Here is a 10,482-nt window from a genome sequence, read left to right as displayed (position 1 = left end):
CAGGCCTAGAAAACAGAGTGAAATGAATGAATATTGGCTCTCTGCTCTGTTATTCCAATCAGATCCGACGAAATTGTTCATCTGATTTTTTTTAAATGCAAGAATCTCTGTTCTGCTGTTTTGTGTCCAAGGAGAGAGTGATGCTGTTGTTGTTGGAGATTAAGCTGGCCTTATGCCAGCACGGGCTCTAGCTCATAGAGCAGCCCGTAGTAGAATGATAATCGTATTTCTGAGGTCACTTGCCTTTTTATAGGTCAATTTTGCGTTGCAAAGTACTGGGTCATATTGTTCTCATTCCATTCCGATTTTTACTGCCTTGCATTTCATTGTTGATTGGCTTCCAATACTCTTGTTGCTTGAGGAAGACAATCGTCATGATGTTGTTAATCCATGACGTCAGCATTTCACGAGGCTGAATGCTTTTGTTAGAAGTCTTTACTTCCTAAAGAACTCGTTTCATTTTCATTAAGCAATTTTTAGTGTTTCTTCAATGAATGAGATGGAAAAGCAAAAAATATAACATTTTTCCATTATCCAATGTAGCACGAAGGAACACGCGCACGAGAATATCACAAAATCCGCATAAGAATGTGGGTGAAAACGGGGACTTTGAACAAGTACTTTCGTAGTTTGTTCTACAGACAGGAGAAGTTGACAGAGTTTTATATACAAAAACAGATGAGGTGGGGGGTGGGCGGGCTAGGGGTTACAGTTTGTTAATCTGGGCAGTAAGTTCTTTAAGCAAAAAAAGACAAGGAAAGAGGATCAAGGGACATTCCAGGCTGGAGATTTACTTTCCTTGTTGCGTTGAAATGGTTTCAATAAAAATGGACTCCAACAGATTCTAAGATAGATTAAAAGTTTAAGTAGTTAACAAGCCAACAAAGAGAGTAGAAATCCAGTATTTAAAAACAAGCCAAGAGAAATAATAGTCGTGTTTAATAAACAAAATTAAATAAATTTGTAACTATACGTCCCTTCCGTAGCATTCTCAAAACCAGAATATTATTTTCGTCTTGTGACATGAAGAAGAGATTAATTGTTATGCATCAATATCTTTATTTATGATAGACTTGTCTTGACATTCTAGCCACTGGCTACACTCAGATTTGAGTTGAAATCCGATCATACATTTTCTATATAACTTTTATCAGAAGAAATTATGTTCTCAGGTTCGCTCAACCCCTGGAAATTTGAGCAACACAAAATATATTAATCTCAAATCTGTAAATTGTTCTTATGACAAGCAACAGAAAAATAAAGGAAAAATAATTTTCAAAGTGACCTTCTATTTCATATACTAATGCAATGAAAATTACGTATTTTTTTTTTATTCTTGGAATATCTTTCCTCATAATTTTCGACAGACTCAATATTCATGGGCTCTGCAGAGGCTGACATTTAAAAGTCAGTCACTGTCATTTTACGGTGACGTAGATTATGGCGGTTACAAAATGGATTGATTATTCGTATAATATGTTCGGGTGTTTTAATTTTACCGAGTCATCCAGAAAGCAGAGCTAAAAATGTTGTCAGTTAAGAGTTCCTTTTGTGAGGCATGACTCTCTCTCTCTCTCTCGCTCTCTCTTTCTCTCTCATACACAATTCAAAATCGAGGCGTACGAAAAACAGTACATTGTGATGAGATATCTAAACAAATATAGGATGTAAAAATGGTAAGATGGTTTTGCATGATTACGAAGGAAGACTTTTTTTTTTCTTTCTTTTTTACAGATGATCGGGATCTTGATAGATTCAAGGCGACGGCTTCTAATAGCTTTCAGAAATATTTCATGTCTCAAAATGGTAGTAATGGTGGCAGAATGTTAGGTGAATATTACAGAAAATGTCAAGAGGATGTTATTGGATGAATTTGGAGGGACTTTGAAAATAACGATAAAAATATGAAATGCGAACCATCTTACGTACTGACGTTAAAGGAAGTAGTTTCTGAAGTAGGCACCGAGACATTTTTTCATCATTTAACTAAAGATAATGTCAAATATTACTTAAAAAACATATTTAGCTGGGAATTCATGGGAATTTTTTTAAAACTGAAAATAAGAACTTGACAATACGTGGAGGAGTGAACGCCAGATTCAGAAGTGATGAGAATTTTTTTAAATGTATAGATAACGAACGTAATCTGGACTAAGTCTACCTAAAAAATGAGTAAGACCACTCTGCTACAACGGACTTGACTTTTACAGCTGTATCTGACATTTAACTCTGACTTTTCGTTACTGGAAGAAACGAATGAAATTTGTTTGCCCATAAAAACCACCCAAGAAGAGACTTTTAAAACTTGGACGACACGAAAGTTACTTTTATCCGCCTGTTTTTTTTTTCAATATGTTTCTTCAGAATCTGAGGTTCAACGTGGCGCTTTTCTGCGCTTATAATACATTAGTTGAATGATAAGAGTGTTCACAGTGAAAATACGAGCTTCATAGAACTTGGTATGCAGTTGAGCGAGTGTTGTAATACAGAAAAAAAACATAATCTGTAAACACTACAAAATAAATGAATAAACAATTAAATTAGAGCAGATGAGATTCCGGAAAATAACAAGTAAAATATGCACAGCAGTTTCCTCGGCGCAATCGAGTTTTCTGCACAAGTATAATGCTGTATAAAACCATCAACTAATCGCCAGCTCCCCAGTTGCTCGCCAGATGCGGTAGAATTGGGCTTGTACCCCATGGCTCCGAAGAGCGCTGCCAGATGCACGATCCACGACTATTTGTTCGAAGGACCCGGAAATAAGGCTGGTTCGGTACATGGTGAAAAATAAAATAAAATTCTTTTTTTAGAGCGATTTATCGGCCAAATCGCCGTTAGTCACAGTTGGGCCGTCGTCTTTTATATATCTCGAATGAAAGGCAATAATAACAATATTTGATGAGGTAGTAACCAATATAACAATGAAAATGGTTATGATAAAAAAAAACATGGATCTGGAATAGAATCCTAGGGATTCCTTCGTTCTTTTCCGAAGGATACTATAATCCTCTTGTGATGGGTGCTAACACCTTCAAGGTGCTGCTAGAGACAACCTTTACTACGCTTCAAAAGTTGCTTTGGAGGATATGCTTATCTTACGCCTATGAAGACAAGGAAAGACAAAAGACGAGCTAAGAAAGCGAATGAACGGAGTGAAGCAAAGGAATGAGAGAACAACAACAGTTACTGACACTGAGGAGAGAGAGAGAGAGAGAGAGAGAGAGAGAGAGAGAGAGAGAGAGAGAGAGAGGAGACCTTTAAGGTACGGAGAATATCAGCTTTGAAAAGTATTATTTTTCTTTGCATCCAAAACTGTGTATCTTCCTTGCATTTTTAAAACGTGTTTTGGTGTAACATTTCTTGAAAGATAATACCCAGATTTCACTCTTATTCTGTCACGGGCAAAGCCTCACATTTCTTTTCTTGAAACGAAGTTTTATCTATCACTCTGAATGGAGCATAAAATATTTCTTAGCTGGTTATGGGTCAAGCCAATTTCCTTACAACGGCGCCTCTTAATTGTAAGAGTTATTTTTAATTGTTAAGCTTTTTCATTCTTTTTTCTCTTTTTTTTCCACATCTTATTCAAGGTCTCTTTTCTTATTTCATTATGTTCTTCTCTAAATAGGAATTTTCCAACAATATCATTTTCGTTCTCTTCATAAGGTTGCTGACGGCCAACTGATCAAATACGTTCTTCCCTGTAAGCAAAGCAATATTAAAGAAAATGAAAAAATCTTCTTCTGTATTAACACAAAAAGGACAACAAAAAGGGCCTGGTTCAAGTGTCATGGGCCGCGGCTCATACAGCATTATACCGAGACCAAAGAAATAGGGATTTATTTTTTGTGGCCTTGATTTTACACTGTGGCGGCTGTACGGAAAACTCTATTGAACCGAAGGAACTTTGGCACATTTTCCTGTGTTTTTTATATATGCATTTCTTTAGTTACCTCTTACATCTCATAATGTAAAAATGTAGCTAGTACGTCCAAGACTATCGGTCTCGGGAAGACTGCATATTTTGTTGACTATACTCTGTTTTTTTTCATCTGTCCATCCGCCTGTGGTGTTTTTGTATGGTAACACTGCGTCCGGGCTTTAGATAGTTACATTCAGCTTACATTCAACGATTATAATAATATCCTATTTCGAATATTAACGGTGTTCTTCGCATACAGTAAATTATCAAAACACTTTTCAGTTGCAAATGTACACCCAGATATCCTTTTATTTACCTAAAACTTACACATAGCGTAACTATTTAAAGCCCGGGACGCAGTTACCATACAAAAACACCACAGGCGGCTGGACAGATGAAAAAAAAAAAAAAACAGACTATGGTGAAATCATTCTCATTGATGGACGACAGATACTAGTATCCTAGGATATGTTAGGAACTCCGTGCGAGTAAAATACTAGAAGACAATTATAAAATAAAATATAAGACTCACCTTATTTTGAAAAACGTACTAGGGCCCGCCAGAGAGGGAATCATCTCTGTGGAAGGCTTTACATAAAACTAAAGTGCAATATGTCATTTTTCTTTCCCATTTTTAGTTTCTTCTTTCGACAAATCTGCAAACACAAGTACTTATATTTGATTTTAAAAAATGAGCAGTTTATCTGCTTACAGAAGCAGATATCGTTAAGAAAAAACAAACAAACAAACAAACAAAGGGAAAACAACTCTACCCCTCAGGCGAAATTGGTAATAATGTAGTTTGCCCGTAACTGTGTTCGTAGAGGGACGGGTCAAGGATAACAGGCACCGCTTAGGAACCAGTAGGAACCCAATACGGGCACTTGCTCCTCAGCAGCCACATTTTAATGAATCTGACAAAAGTAATAAGTTTATCTGCTCACAGAAGCAGAGACTGTAAAATAAACTAAGGGAATAAATAAAGCTCTGCACGGTTTATAGTTGCATCCTCTACACCTCAAGTCAGTGAATATTGTAATGTGCATGCAACTGCTTTCCTTGAGTGATCGGGAACCGCTTAGGAATCAGGTGGGAACCCGGCACGGGCTCTTGCTCTTCAGCAGTCACTTTTTGAAAAATCTAGAAAAATAGTAGTTCATCTGCTTACAGAAGCAGAGATTATGAAAAAAAGGGAATAAAACTCTACACCTTAAGTGAATAATGTAATGTACACGCAACTGTGTTTCTTGAGTGACTGGGATTCGCTTAGGAATCGGGTGGGAATCCATCACGGGCTCTTGCTCTCCAGCGGCATTAGGGTAGATCTAGGGTACTTATCCGCGGCGGCCTAGACTATGGCAGCTGCGGTTTTTCTATGCAGTTTTACCTGCTGAACAAGAATTTTAAGTAATATTTATTCGGACGACTGTAATTAACCGCCCAGGGGCCAGTACTAAACACGGCGCAATACATTGGACGGCCCCCAATCCCTAGTGGATGTAGTATCCGCAGTTACGTTCCTTGCAGTCCGTGCGTACTGCTTCTGTAGAAATACCAAAATGAGCAGTTTATCTGCTTACAGAAGCAGAGATTTGCGATTTTCTAAAAAATTCTATGGATCCGTATCCGCCGAGATGTGTTTTTGTTTTTGTTGTTTATAGACGTTCCCCATTCTGTTCCAATTGTGTTCTTTACTAGCTCTGCTTCTGTAAGCTGATAAACTGCTCATTTTTACATCTTTTTCCCCGATTCTATTAATATTTGATAAATTTTTGTGTTCCTGATGTTGACTTGACGTAGGATTGCAACTTAGTGCTAGACCTTAGTACTACTACGTTCTTGACTCTTCCCCCACACTGTCACAAGAAGCTCTGCTCGTCTAGCAGTAATACATCTCAAAAGGCTCTGGATTGTAGTTCATTTTGTTGCATAAAAAATGATTTAATAGTTTAAAAAGGACCGCAGTATTAATAAAAATGGATAAAAATAATAAGCAGCAAATTAGGGTCGAGAAATAGGACTAGGCCTACCTGATTTTGTCCTATCCTAGTAACCTAGTTAGTGTTGGTGGGCTTCCCGCAACTTACGATGCTGGCGGTCATTAATTGAATTACAATGGTACATATTAACTTAACTTATCATTAGCCAATGTAAAAGATCCTTTTGACCAATGAAAATGGCCCTACCTCACCAGGGGGTTTGTTTACTCGCACCCTTGGAGCTCCTTCCTAACCTGGCCTAGGCTAGAGTGCCATACTTAATGTCAGTTTCGTCCAAATTACTTTTAAAAAATTATCCGAAAAACCCCATCCTATTTTATTAATCATTTTCAGAGCTTCTCCAAACTCGGACTGGGTTAGGCTAGCCTGTAGACTAAGTGGCCAATGTTTCTCTTCAAAGTTACGGTGTTGCCAGTGTAAGTGTTCATTTGTCAAGGCTAACAGCACCTAACATAAGTCTTTACAAACTTGTGAGATGAGAATAAAATTTATGGGTTGTCACAAATATGTGAAGACTCAGGACTAGCCATAACTTTTATACAATTAACTATAAAAAATACCAATAGTAATTTTTAATAAAACAAAATGGTAATACGTTTTTTAACAAAACCAACCCGGAAGCATATTCCCGAATTGTAACTGAGTAGAACCAGGACCTTCCATGACAAAAGCGGGATGTCATATCCTAAAAAGTGACCACAGAATCATCTTGAAAATAATCTATTATGTTTCCCACACCCAAATTACTTGCAGGTTACTAAACTAACTAACCTAACCTAACCTAGGGGCATGGGAAAAACACTGGTGCTAGTGCAATACTAATATACATCTTGGAATTTTGCAACCCTAAAGTGTCAACTCCTCATTCGATTTATGAAAGCTTACGTTATGATAGGCCAAAATGGGTTGTGGCATATTCTTATCAGTAATAAGAATCAATCTCTTGAAATGCAGTCTTTCCATGATGTTCACTACAATAGTACACAGTTTTTGGCACATGTTTACATACTGAGAATGAGAAATGAGATGAGATGTAGATAACTGTGATTAATTCATGTTACAGTATTATTTTTCAGTGAATGTTTCAGTCTCATAACAAAGGAATTAGAGACATAGGCAGCGACAACTCATACACTATTAGACAAAGCTGTAGGTGGAACAAGAGTTGGAGTAGATTCAGTGAAGAGTTAGTGTATTTATAAAAGGACTAGTTACTTCAGCCTAGTCTAAACCTAATAAGAAAGTGAGGGTGTTCTAGCTGAGACATTTTACTTTGAAATACTACAGTAGGTAGGCTGATGAATTTGTAAAACAGTTCTAACTTAGCTAAGTCATTTCTCTGATATTAGCAGTCTGTTTCATTTTGTAATTATGCACTAGGGCTTATGATGGTAAACAGTTAAGACGCCTGTAGACCAGGAATAATAGTCATGCAGGACACCAAACTCAGGTTAGTCATTTACTTAACACTTCAGTATAAATTTTAAGTTTACTTAGTAAATAATAGATTTTGTCATAGTGCATTATTGATTTTATTACTGAATTATTGGAGGAAACTGTTTTAAAACTACAGCCAATTATTTCTTTGGCTTATTATGGTTTAGGTACTGTCTGTGGAAAGTGTAAGAAGAAACTTTAATTTTCTTTAAGTCTGAATTTGAGCTTAGCCCCATTCAGACAGTAACTGCATGTTTTATTTTGACAAGTTTTGAGTAATATTTGCCCTGCCCAATCAATTATGTGAGGTACTTTTTTAGGCAAAAGGGGACTGTAAAATAGAATTTAATGTATTAAGTAGTTTCTTAATTCAAACCATTTTTCAAATGATTGCAGTTCACTTTCAGTTTTGAAGAGTATGATAGATAATTTAATAATTATCTGAAGGGGCCCTTCAGACATGGTAACCTTGCTTGGAAACTGATAAACCATGGCAGGTCCATATACAGCACAATATATATTATATATTTACAGTTACAGAAACATTTTCCATAGGTGCCAAATATTTTTTTACCAAAGGGTGTAAGGAGGGTACTTGTGAGTCATACTGTTAAACCTGGTAAGAATGACTAACCTAGTTAGTCATTCTTACCAGGTGCAGTTAGAATTTCCAGAATTTTTTTTTTTCATAGTTGACAACAAGATTATTATATCACTTTTGATTATTTGTTGTTTCATAGTTGACTGAAAACTGTATGGTCATTACAGTACCTATATAGTTAGAGAAATGCCCTAATGCAGGAGAACCTCTAGACACACCTAATTTCATAAATCAACTTGTGACATTATACTCGAGAAAGACAGTTGACTTTACAAGGGTAAAGCCAGTTAATATATGTTATTTTTTCTGGCTACATATCCTTTACGATTGTTATCACAAAATTTAGTGTTGGTGGGAAGTAAATATGATGTACAAATCATAACCTACAGTTTTATATGTAGGAAATAGACATAGGTGCCCATAGACTAAAGCTACCAGGATTTTTTTTTCCTTTATTGGGTACTATAGTGTAGTGTATGGCAGTAGCCGTGGAATCTTATGATATTTTTATGAAATAAAAAAGGAAAAAATGGCAGAAAGTGTTATGAAATAGGCAGAGCTAGACAAAATACCAGTACAGTATTTATATCAAGACCTTAGCTAGCCTAACCTCTTGTAGCCTTATGGAAGATAGAGGAGATATGTATAGCTTTGTTATAACTGGTTTTCGAGGTTATCCTGTAGGTTCAGTAGAAATATAATGCATATTAAAGCCTAGACCTAGACATACAGTTTTCCTATGTTTGGTTGTTTATATAGCTATTATCTTAGACTATGGTGTCAGTTTGCTTTTTTGAGGTTGTACTTTTGCAGTAGTATTTACAGAGGTCTTTTGTGGCCAGTTTTTCTTTTAAAAAAGGCCAGAATAAAATTTCTTTGGATTTGACTTTACATGAGAGTAAGGTATGGATGTCATTGAAGGTGAAGTAATAGAAAAGCTGCGGATGTTGAGATGAATTAATATATGAGAACCAGAAATGTGTTTAAAAATTACTTTTGTTTCCTTTTCTTGCTCTGGTTTTTAATTTTCCGTTTGCTCCTTCTTAGCGGCTACTACTTCCTTTGCGACAAATCGTGTCAGCTGGTCCCCTTTCAGCCCCATGTCTTTCTCCACTTCTAGGAACATATAGTGTTTGTCATCCATTTTGCTGGTGTCTAGCAATCAGAGGTTAAGCCTTACTCAGAAAATTTGTAGGAGGATGTTGGCCATGCAAGCAATTGTTCGGAAAGGAAATGGTTCAACATATAATCCAGGATGGAGATTGAAATTCCTTGTTGACGTGGCTTCAGTAAAAATGGACTCCAACAGATTCCTTTTGCAGTGATCTGTTGGGAAGGTATGCAAGGGCATCTGACTTTAACAGTCACAGTAGTAACCTTCACTTACATTTCATCTAAGGAAGCAAGCGAGCAGTAGCCATCAAAACTATGTAATTCATATGCTTTTGATTTTGTGTTCCATAAATTTGCTTAGAAAGGGCATTCTTGTCTCCTGCATCTCTGTTACCACTTTTCTTGTCCCTGAATGGGCATTGCGGTCCAGATTTCTTAGAATTTATTCATTCTATTTTCACTAGTTGGTTACTGCCTCTTTCTTATTACAGAGATTTTCATTATTTAGCAATTTTATTTTGCTTATTCTTGCTTGTTACTGCAATGAAACACGTTACTCCAAATAATTAAGGTAGGTTTATTATTAAATATAAAAAACCTTGCTTGTCAGTCACCACGCCTGTTTTAATCCTTCCTGGCGTGACCACAAGTGCAACTTCTCTCAAGATGATGCTCGAGTGTTGATAGGTCCGTCATACACTAGGATTAAACAGTTTTCTCCAAAGGAAAACTATTGGGATGGCTTTTTGTCTTCTCCATCCAGCCTCAGATCTTAAAAACTACTGAGGCTAAAGGGCTGCATATTGGTTATGTTGATCATCCACCCTCCAATCATCAAACATACCAAATTGCAGCCCTCTACCCTCAGTATTTTTTATTCTAAGGTTAAAGTTAACCATGATCGTGCGTATGGCACTGCTATAGCTGCCAACAGCACAGGCTGTAGGGGAAAGACATGGACCGCCTCTGAGAGTTTCATACAGCATTGTACGCTGTACAGAAAACTCGATTGGGCCGAAGTTTCCATTTTTTAACTTGTTTTTGCTTCAAAGACTTCATCGTGCGTGTGTTCATTCTTGCACAGCAAAATATATCGCCATAATCAATTGGCAACGTCAGTTGCAAGAACTCCCGAGACAAATGTCTTGTTTTCGCATTATCTCTCTCTTGTTGCCAAAGGCAAAGAAAGAGGACAGAACGATCACCTTTCAGAGACGCCCCCGTCGCTCGATTCATTCGTTTCCCACGTGAGCGCAGCAGAAACAGCTCACTCCACACTGTGATGTATGCTTTTTTTCAGGTTTAAATATGCCATAGATTTATTAGAGCTGGATTTAGGATGATTAGTGTATGGAGAGAAATTACCCCAGAAATAAGACGACTTTAGCTCCGTACGAGGTTAGTGC

Source organism: Macrobrachium nipponense, chromosome 41, assembly GCF_015104395.2.
Source record: "Macrobrachium nipponense isolate FS-2020 chromosome 41, ASM1510439v2, whole genome shotgun sequence".
Classification (NCBI taxonomy): domain Eukaryota; kingdom Metazoa; phylum Arthropoda; class Malacostraca; order Decapoda; family Palaemonidae; genus Macrobrachium; species Macrobrachium nipponense.
Note: the sequence above shows the minus strand (reverse complement) of the source record.